Source organism: Uranotaenia lowii, chromosome 2, assembly GCF_029784155.1.
Source record: "Uranotaenia lowii strain MFRU-FL chromosome 2, ASM2978415v1, whole genome shotgun sequence".
In the NCBI taxonomy this organism is placed as follows: Eukaryota; Metazoa; Arthropoda; class Insecta; order Diptera; family Culicidae; genus Uranotaenia; species Uranotaenia lowii.
In genome coordinates this window covers 22,780,638-22,790,963 of record NC_073692.1, presented here as the reverse complement: position 1 = coordinate 22,790,963, position 10,326 = coordinate 22,780,638, and positions in this window count along the sequence as shown.

Below are 10,326 nucleotides of genomic sequence, written 5' to 3'. Positions count from 1 at the left end.
AACCAAATTTGACATCAAATGGTATTTGGGTACAAGAAATATTTCTATGAATATTAAATACTCACCTCTCCATCCAAATGGGGAGATAAAAAGGGAGATGGACCTCTCTTTTAGGTTTTTGTATAACTCGTGAGCTTCAACAGGATAGGATTGGGAATAAAGGAAGGGAGGAGAAAGGCTTCCATACATTTTTTGGTATAATCTTGGTTCTATGATTATTTGACACACCACCCTCCTTCCAGTTAGTATACAAATAAATAGGAAGAGGGAGTTGGGCCTAATACAATTTTATAAGCTCAAGCTTTCAATTTATATTAACAAAGCCAAAAAATGGAATCAAGCATGGAAAGGTATTTAGGTAAGCGGTATGTTAATATGATTGCTATAGACCCTTGCGTATTACTGAAGAGGGGAAGGAAGGAAAGAAATCCATATAAATTTTGTTGTAATGCTTTAAAACTTAGCAACCAATGGAACTAAATTTGATATGAGAGAATTTTTAACATTCCAAAGCTGTTCGGGTCAATATGTATGACTCGATGCTCACATTCTAATCATCATAACTCTTCCAAAATTGTAAAAATTTGATTTCAAAAGCTCCCTTGGAGAGTGACACAATCTGTAGTACCAGTCAAATTCCTGTGACTGCTCCTGGGAAGTGCTCCCTCAAAAAAACAATAATAACTACTATACTATACTATATACTACTATAGACCGTTTTAAATCATTTTTTGTTCATTGTATAGATAATTTATTCTAATTTCTCAATTTCTAAGTTGCGTCGATTTTATAACATTTGCAATTGTCTAGAATAAATCCATCCATGGATTTTTAATTTTTGGGGGCCAAAGAAAGTTTTGGCCGCTTTCCCGAAACTCCCGGTAGAGAAAATTCTTTCTTTAAAAATGACACCCAATTTTGTATTTGCATCGCTGTATCTCGTTTACATAAATACGTATAAAAAGAACGATTTTCTAAATTCAATTTTGTTTTCGTTATCTTGAGTATTGTTTTCATAGAACTTACTTGGTTTTTCAAAAAATATTCAGTTCTTCAGTATACTGTAATGAAACTCACATCTTTTTTTATCATTTTTTGAGCTCCCCCTCGTGTTGTTGGGTTTACTAGATTTTGTCATTATAATTTTTCTTAAGTTTTAACTCACATTGGCTACTTTTTATATACCTAGAGATTCATTAGAATATTCTCTTTCTAACTTTTTGTATAGTGTTTCGAAAATTTGTAGCAACGTTTTTCGAATTCACTGAAAGCTGTCAGGTTTCAACCAGATTGGCACACATTTTCAGCAGGTTGGTGTACAAATCTTGCACCGCTCACGTAGTCACGGGATTAGTATAAAATCATTTTGCTCTCTTCTTGTCGCTCACTAAATCTACCACCTAGCAGCAGGAGGAACTGCACTGTCGTCGCATAATTTACGTAATTTAAGAAAGAGTTAAAGAGTTAAACATTTTGATTTAATTTTGTAATATTGAGAAACTAGAGAAAATTATGTATATAATGGATTAAATATCATCAGAATCAGTTAATATTTGTGGCCAGGGACACACACGCAAACTACCAGGTAGCTTTGAAATATATTTCAACGGATATTCTACGAACAGCTTTGGATGGTTTAATACATCAAAATGGGTATGATTATTTAAGATCCCGACCTTCTGCCAGCGAGGGCCCTCAAAGCCCTCGAAACAATAAAATTTTTAATAATTTAAAAAAATTTCTTTGATTTTTTGAAAGGTGTAGCCAGGGTTAAAAAAACGCACTCTTTTAGCCACGCGCAACACACGTAAACCATTTCTCTCGTGCAAAACACTTCATCGTTTGCGTTCTGGCTGTTGACGCACTCTCGCTCTAATCAAAAACACGCTCCCTCTATCTTTTCCACTCGTTCTCGGCGAAGAGATGCGCTATCCGAAATCTGGTCTCTTTTTTGGTTAACAGAACAGCAGGCAGCGGCTCACAATGCAGCTCGCGGCGGCCCTCCAAAAGATCTGAGGCGGCTCTCTTTTTGTCACCGGGCGGCGCGCACGAGTTCTAGTGTGGGGCTTGTGTTTCGTATTTGCCGTGGCCCGATTGCTAAATCTGTGTGTTTAATTTCATCAGCAAGATAGTTGGAACATATGGTAGCGGGCAATGGACTTGGCGGGAGGATTGAAAGAATCAATGTAGGAGGTTTACGTACATATTATTAATACCTCCAAGCACTAGTATTTATGAAAATTTTACCATTAACTAGTAAAATTTCGATACCAAGAATGACATTCTTTTTTTGCAAATGCTACGGCGACATCAATATATTATAATGTCACGAAATCTCAATCGTAAAATTGAAATGTTATGAATTTTACTGTAGCGACCACTTTTAATGCAAAGTAAATTTAGACAATGGGATTTAGATCGATTAAATAAGAAGATGATTCGAGTTTAATTGGTTGGCTTTTCTATAGGAAGATAGTACGTACGCGAGATTAAAACAAACTAATGATGATTAAGGGGGAAGTAGGGTCTAACACTTTCAAAAAATCGATTTTTTTTTATTTTTTTTTATTTTCTTATTGAAAAACATTCCTAGAATGTTGTGTCAAATTTTCAAGTCAATCGAAGCAAAACTGTAGAAATTATAGGCCTTTATCTCCTGTTATCTAATACTGCAAGAATTCTAGAGCAGAAACTTCAAACGAAATACGCGAAAGCACATTTTTAAAGTCAGTGAACATCGTCATTTGAAAACTATTTCACCGATTCTTTTTAAATTTGGAACATATTTTCTACATATAAAATACGTTATAATATTTTAATGGCATTTCGGCGAGATGAACTCTAGAAGAATGAAATCGAAAGATAGGAAATGATAGGTGGATAGTTAAAGCTAGGGCGCTTTGGAGAAGAAACATTGAAACAAAATCGTTGGGGTTCAGAAAAAAATTTATAAAAAATATTTTGCACTGATTTTTTTACTTCAGATGATTCTGTGCTGAGATACAGTGTCCACCGCAAATCCTGTTTTCTAAAAGGCATCCTTGAAAGTGCTCCGTCACCGGCTCATTTTTCAATATTTTTCTACGAAAAAATTACTAAATGTTCTTTTAACAATGCTTTGTATAATGCAAAAAATTTGAATACATTTGTTTGTACGATAGCTTTAAAAAAATTCGTGAAAATGGTGTTTTTTTTACCCGTTAGACCATGGGTGGCCAAACCACGGCCCGCGGGCCACATGTGGCCCGCGTCTGTCGTTTTGTGGCCCGCGAAGCTTTTTTTAGAATTGAATTTTATTATTATTATGGTTTATTATAGACATTTTACCACTCCTGGGGTGTGGTAAAATGTCTATAAAAAACCATAATAATAATAAAATTCAATTCTAAAAAAAGCTTCGCGGGCCACAAAACGACAGAATTGAATGATTTCCTTCTACATCATTTAAATTTAAAAAAACCGACTTTATCAAGCAGAGGAAAAACATTTTTATGTTCCTCAATTATAACATCAATTTACATACTGTTTTTCTTTGCAATCACGTATTATGCAATGAATATTTGTTATTTAGTTACTTCATACAAGTGGTATTGAAAGTTAGCTCCACTTTTCTGGGAGCGTTCAGAGTCTTCAAGCGGAAACTAGTATAATTTTGAAGAGTTTGGAAGGGAGATATGCTTATACATGCTCAGTAGATACACTAAATTGATGATGAGAAAGTAAAAAAATATTTGTATATTTTTTGAGCTGAAAATTCACCATATTTCAAAATCACTCACAAGATTTTTACAAAACATAAATTTAGTATTTTTTGGACTTTGTAGTCCGAAATTGCATTTGTCAGCTTCGATTGAAACAAATAAAAAATGAAAACAAAAGCTCAAAATAATTGAAATTAAGTTTGTGAATAATCAGATTATATTTTAATCACACCATTATCAGAGTTATATTGGTACAATACTTCTACTTATTGTTATTCGAATTTTATTTTCGAAAATTTGTGTAAAAACAAAAATTAATCAGCATGTAAAAATTTATTTAAAAAATATTAAAACTCTGCACTTTATTTGTTCTTAACTTCAACAGAAATAGGTAATATTTTTTAAATTAAATTAAATTCATTTTCTCTCCAAATTAGTGGTAAACAAGCTCCACCAAAGATTATTTAACAAGCGAGATGACTTACATAAAGATTCCATCAGATTATGGAGCTTATTATCTGTCAGTTCACCAAAAATTAAGAGAGAAAATAATTTAGAAAATAAAGCATTAGCGGCTTAATAAGAAGTGATATTTTTAAAGGCAGACTCTGTAATTAAAATATTTAGTTAGATAAAATTTATCTAAATTTAACTTGAACTTATTTGGTACTTTCATATTACGGAAAAGGGGGACTTTAATAAAATTATAATATATTTTTTCGTAGTAATTTGCATTTTCTTGTTTTTTATTTCAATAAGGTAAAATAACAATGATAATTTAAAAAAAAATATTTTTATCTTTTTTTGAACGGTTTTTCCAATTATTGAATTTAAATTTGATAAAATTGAAGATTTCAAAGAAAGATCATTACAATTTAAAACTCTAAGATTAGGGATGAGCAGATTTTGAAAGTTTCCCAAAGAACAACACAAAAACATTGCACGGAAGAGCTCTTTTTATATTATTTTTTATCATTATAATTGAAGAGCGTAAGAAAATTTCATCTGAAATGCGAAAAGATTACGAAAGGTATTTTGTTTTGAACAATCCCGTTCTGCAGAGTGATCCTTATGGGATGTATACGTCCAGAAAGTTTAAAATCTCTAAAAACGCTGTTATGAAGTATTGTCGAGAAAATTTACTTTTATTCATAACCCATTTATTGAGTCTGAATTGGAAGGTATAATCTTTCCTGTTAGCTCGTTAAAAGTATACTAAACGCTTTCCAATTTACGTTTTGATCAAATAAAGGAGAACTTGTGAAAATCTGTATTGAATCTTTGAAATCTTTATTTTTAAACATGCAAAAAATGTTGTGGTTAAAATGAACTTTAGGTAATCCACCGAAATTTGTTTGCATTTAATACTAAAGACCCCTCTAGTAAAAGGGTTTGACTTGCAGGTGACGAAAAATAGTGTCGCGAGTCAGGGGCGGTCCTAGAGTCGGCTCTTGGGGGGGGGGGGGGGGGGGGTGGGGGGGTGATTTTCCAATTTTCAAAAATCAGTCAATATAAAGGAACGTTAATATCTGGTGAAAAAACAATCATTTGAGTGAGCGAAAGGAGAAGGGAGGGGTTGGCGGGGGGGGTTGTGTTATCCCTTTATAAAACAACCAGCGAATCTATAATAACCACTGCGAAAAAATGTTGATATTTTTTTTTATTTGTCGGCATATCAGGTATTTTAGAATTGTCATTTTAAGAGCCTTTTAAAAAATTTCTCGTTATAAATGTATTTTTTGCAATGGAAATAATACACACGTTGTTGAGAGATGAACACGTGGAAAAAAAATCAAGTTATCTTCATTTATTTCCTGACCTTCTAAATATTAGAGCTCTGGTATTTTATAATTTATCGAAAGTATTTTACTTTTCACCGATAAGCCCGATAAACAAATTAACAAACATAACTAACGGGCATTGAATTCTTCATTGGGGTATTTTACTGAATCGTGATTTGGAAATAGTATTATATTAATACTTAAATACTTAATAGTATATTAGTATTATAATTTTCAAATTTTTCAAACACAATATATAAAATCAACACTTTAAATATAAATTAAGTAGAAGAAACCGATTATCAAAATCAGTTTCTAAATTTTGGAACCGAATTTTATTTGATTTGCTCTTGAATTTAAAGTTTTCATCAAAAATTTTCAATTTAAATTGTATTACAACAAATAAACAAAAGTGATTAGTCTTTGTTCACCTCCACATAATTACCAAATTTTTTAAAAATTTTGAATTATGAAGAAAATAATGAAATGAAGGGTTAATTCTGAATGTTAATACTCTTCTTTAGTTAACAGTCTCAATCATTTGCAATTGAAATAGCCAAGCCTTCAGATTAAGAATATCAAAACTTAAGCTAAATTTTTAATTAAAATTTCAATATTATTGTGTAGATGAGCTGAAAGCAGTATCGGTGACATAATTGCTGTAGATCTATAGAAATCCAGGAGTGGTGGTTAAAAATCGCTAAAAGATCTTCTGACTGTTTTGCATGGTAGAATGCCTTGTTGCCGAAAAAATAGTGGAATGCTAAGGGAAAAGTTTTAATTCACAAGGGAAAAATTAAAACCGTGGCAAACTGATTTTAGAAGCTTTTTGCGTCTTAAACTCGATTTTTTTGTCTATTTTTTCCCTTCTTATTTTCTGGCATTGAGTAATTTTAAAACTTAGCAGTTCAGAGTGAAATCGATGAATGATAATTGATGAAGTAACTAACCTGAACAACAAAAAATATGGTAAATCTTTTCATTATCCTTTATTTATTCAACGATGCAGGTCAGAGAGAAGAATGCTAAGAAGTTACAACTTCCCGAAAATAAACAATACAGATTTCGTCTAGATAATCTTCGTATTTTACAAAATGGGGAAAGATACTTACTCCTATAATTTTTTCTCATGGTAAATTACTCACAGTCTTTATGAAAATTAATCATTAGGTTTATACCTTTTTTTCTAATTTTTTTTTTGATATTTTACACTTTTGCTAAAAGTGCACAAATTTCTCCAATGAGCCTTGTATTTTCAAAATTTATACCGGAAAAAAGCGCTGATAAAATAATACAAATATGCATTTAGAGCTCCTAAATAAGTTGAAATCAGTTTCAAATTCTTTGCACTTCGGAAAATGTGAATTTTATTTTCTTGTGTGCTAGTTTTGAATGCAGATTTTGCGTTCTAGAGATGAATTTTTGAATCTCTATCTGCAACACCAATTCCTGAAACAGCTGATATAAATACTTTTTTGCTCCTTTTTGGCACTAAAAACTCATAGGAAACGCAAAAGTCATAAAACGTAATCTCTTTCTTCGATTTATTATTGCTGAAATCTCTTGAAAGGTTTTTTTTAATTTAAACTCTTCCCGATCAGGAGGAAAAATCAAAATTATATCAAAATGAGATATTTTGATACTCAATTTTTTTCTATCAATATGAGTTATAATTCAGTACTCGTAGGATGTCAAAATATTTCAAATCATATAAAAAGTCTATACGATCAAAGCTTAATCATATCAGTTTTTGATATGCTCAAATCAAGATTATATCTCATTCAGATAGCATAGCTTGATATTGGGCAGAACAAAATCTTACATAATTATAACTCGTCAAGATATGAATGCTTCGAGTAAAATTTCTAGACAATAACTCACATAGTTTGCTTAAACCATGCTCCATTTTTGGTTTCCCAAAAATTGAATTCATTTTTATGAATGGGTTGAGCGAATTTCATTAAAGCACGGTTTGGGCCGTTGACTTCGATGTCCGTGTTTTATGGAATGTTGTATGCATATTAAAATAAGATATGATCATAATATTTTATAACAATTTGAAGCAAATTTTTTATCGTTGAAAGTGAGTTCAATCCTGTTCGAGAAATTCAATCAAAATAAGATATAACCCAGTTTTAGGAAACTTATAGTCGAAAACCTTGAGATCCAAATTTTATCCAAGAAATATATAAATATCTCCTTGAAATATGTTTTAGTTATTGATCACCCCGATCACCCCCCCCCCCCCCCATAGGACCGCGCCTGTCGCGAGTTCACTAGTACGAGCTATTAATGTTAGTACAGGTAGAAATTAGTTTAGCTCCGATTTCAACTTTCGACCGGTCAAGTGAAAAAGTTTGATAAGTCAAACTCTGGCGAACCAGAACTGGGCTTGTCAGTGAGCCGTATTACGAGCGAGGTTATTTTATATCCGTTGAGTAATGTGTGAATAGGTACTATTGTTAATTGTGTAACATTGTGTCATGTGAAGGGAGCATCAAACAATAGTCTTTGTAGGACTGATTGTTGTATAATAAATGCCCTTGTGGAGCTGAGTTTTGCTGTTACTGTACGTTAAATTATTTTAACTGCTTATATTATAATAACTCTAGTATGATGATCCAAAATTCCAAATCGCACGTTCAGTCATATTGAAAAAAAGTTTTGACAGCTGGCTGAAGTGGGTCAGTCAAAAGGAGGTCCAGGGATGCCATGTGTAGGAGAGGAAAATTGCAATTTGAAAAAAATTCTGTGTATGTCTGTGCACAAGCTTATCGTAGACCAAAGATCAAAAGATTTCAAACCATATTGGACTTTAATTTATTTTATTCATTTAAAATGAATTTCCCTAAATAAAGAAATGATTTGGGTATTCAATGAGTTTATTTTATACGAACACATTTTTTTTAATTATAAAATTACAATACACTCCGCACTTTTCGGATGATCCGATATAGAAATAGAAAAAGGAAATTTTCCATAGATCGTGATGATAGAAAAGGTCTTTTAAGGGTGAACGAAACAACAAAAACCCTAAACCGAATGTTGTTTGCCCCCTATTTTCCTGATCCACCGTTTGCAGGTAATGTACGCCTGAATGACCAAATGTTCCGGATAACCGATCGACTTTGCCAATCGGAGACCACCATACTAGATTCATCATGGCCTATATGGGCTGCGCTGTGTTCATGATGTATCTATTATGGTGATCTCAAATGTCAATTCGCACGTTCAGCCATATTGAAAAAAAAGTTTTGAAAGCTGGTTGAAGTGTTTACGAAAATGAGGGTACAGAGATGCCCGGTGTTTGAGATAAAAAAAATTCAGAAATTTAAATTGAAAAACATGACTCCGAGTTTGACAGAATTTAAACAATACACATCAGTGAGAAAGTGTGCAAAATTTTGCAATAATTTGGTGTTGGCCTTTATATTGTTTCGTGAAATGTAACAAGCAAGTATCACCCTAGGTGGGTTGAGATTTGCTGTCACAGTGTGTTAGATTGTGTTGTGTAGTTGTAACCTACCGATAATCACCGATCCCTGCAACGTTACACGATTTGTCTATGTATCGTGTGACCAACATCTTTTAAATATGTGTTCGTGAATCTCGTTTTCAAGCTTTTTTTTCCTCAGATTTAAGCTTTTTTTGCCTTGAGAGCATAGGAGATGAAAGCTTAAATCTGAGAAAAAAAGGTTTAATCTGTAAAAAAGGGGGAAAAAGGGAAAATCTGAGAGATGTGCTCCACACGGTTTGAATAACATTGCCGGGATGTGCCAATAATAGCCCTTGTCGGACTGAGCTTTGCTGTTGCAGAATATATTACAGCGTGTAATGGTGTGTGAGGACACCATAGAACAAAATGGCGACCAGAGCGTCTATTGAACAATCTCCATCGCGCTCTGCGCGGAAACATGCTGCGTAGAGTTTTTGAAAACTTCATTGAAAGGCTAAATATTTGCATAGCTTGTCAAGGTCGTCACCTGGACGATATCATTTTTTAAACTTAATAAAAAAAATGGCATTGTATGTAGATTTCAGAAATAAAAGCTTTTGTAATAATCTTGTATGGTTTTTATACAGTTAACCGATCAAATCAGGGAGTCCACTCTGCCCCACCCTGTATAAACAAGAGATCCAATCTAGAAGTGCTCACCCAATTATTTTACACAACTTACCGCCAATTTCAGGTTAAAAGAACAAATTCTGGAGTCCAGTTTCAAGTCAAAAGCAAAACTTCTAAAGATGAGCTGAATTATTAAGGTTATTAATCAAGGTTCTTGGAAATAATAATAGGCCTAACGATCATTGCTGATCGGCCGAGGAAGAATGACCTTAACGGGTTAAACTCATATCAAAAAGAAAAAAAAAAATTGCTGATCGGACCATTTTGACCATGTGATAGAGCTTCAGTGAAAAGCCGTGGGACCGATCAAGGTAATATCAATTAGCCTTCAACCACGCTCACGGGAATTGTTTATAGTTACAGTAAAGTTTCATATAAAACATTGATTTTGTAAAGCATATTTTGAGTATCAAAATTCATAGGTGTTACCAATTTGCGTCTGTAAATACCTATGCGTATCATACCAACAAAATGGAAAGCATGAGGTGTGAACCCATGGGTAGACAGATCTCAATAAAAACTCCCTTAAAATTGCGTAAAGTGGAATAATTAGCATGGTTTTCATAATAGAATTGTTATTTATTTTCCATTCTAGCAATGCATTTATTTAGTATAGATTTCTTTGGGATAGGTAAACCTTATTGAGACCGCCTAAAAAATTCAATGGATGGTAAAATATTGAAATTTTTAAATTTTAAGGAACAATTCAAATAAAATC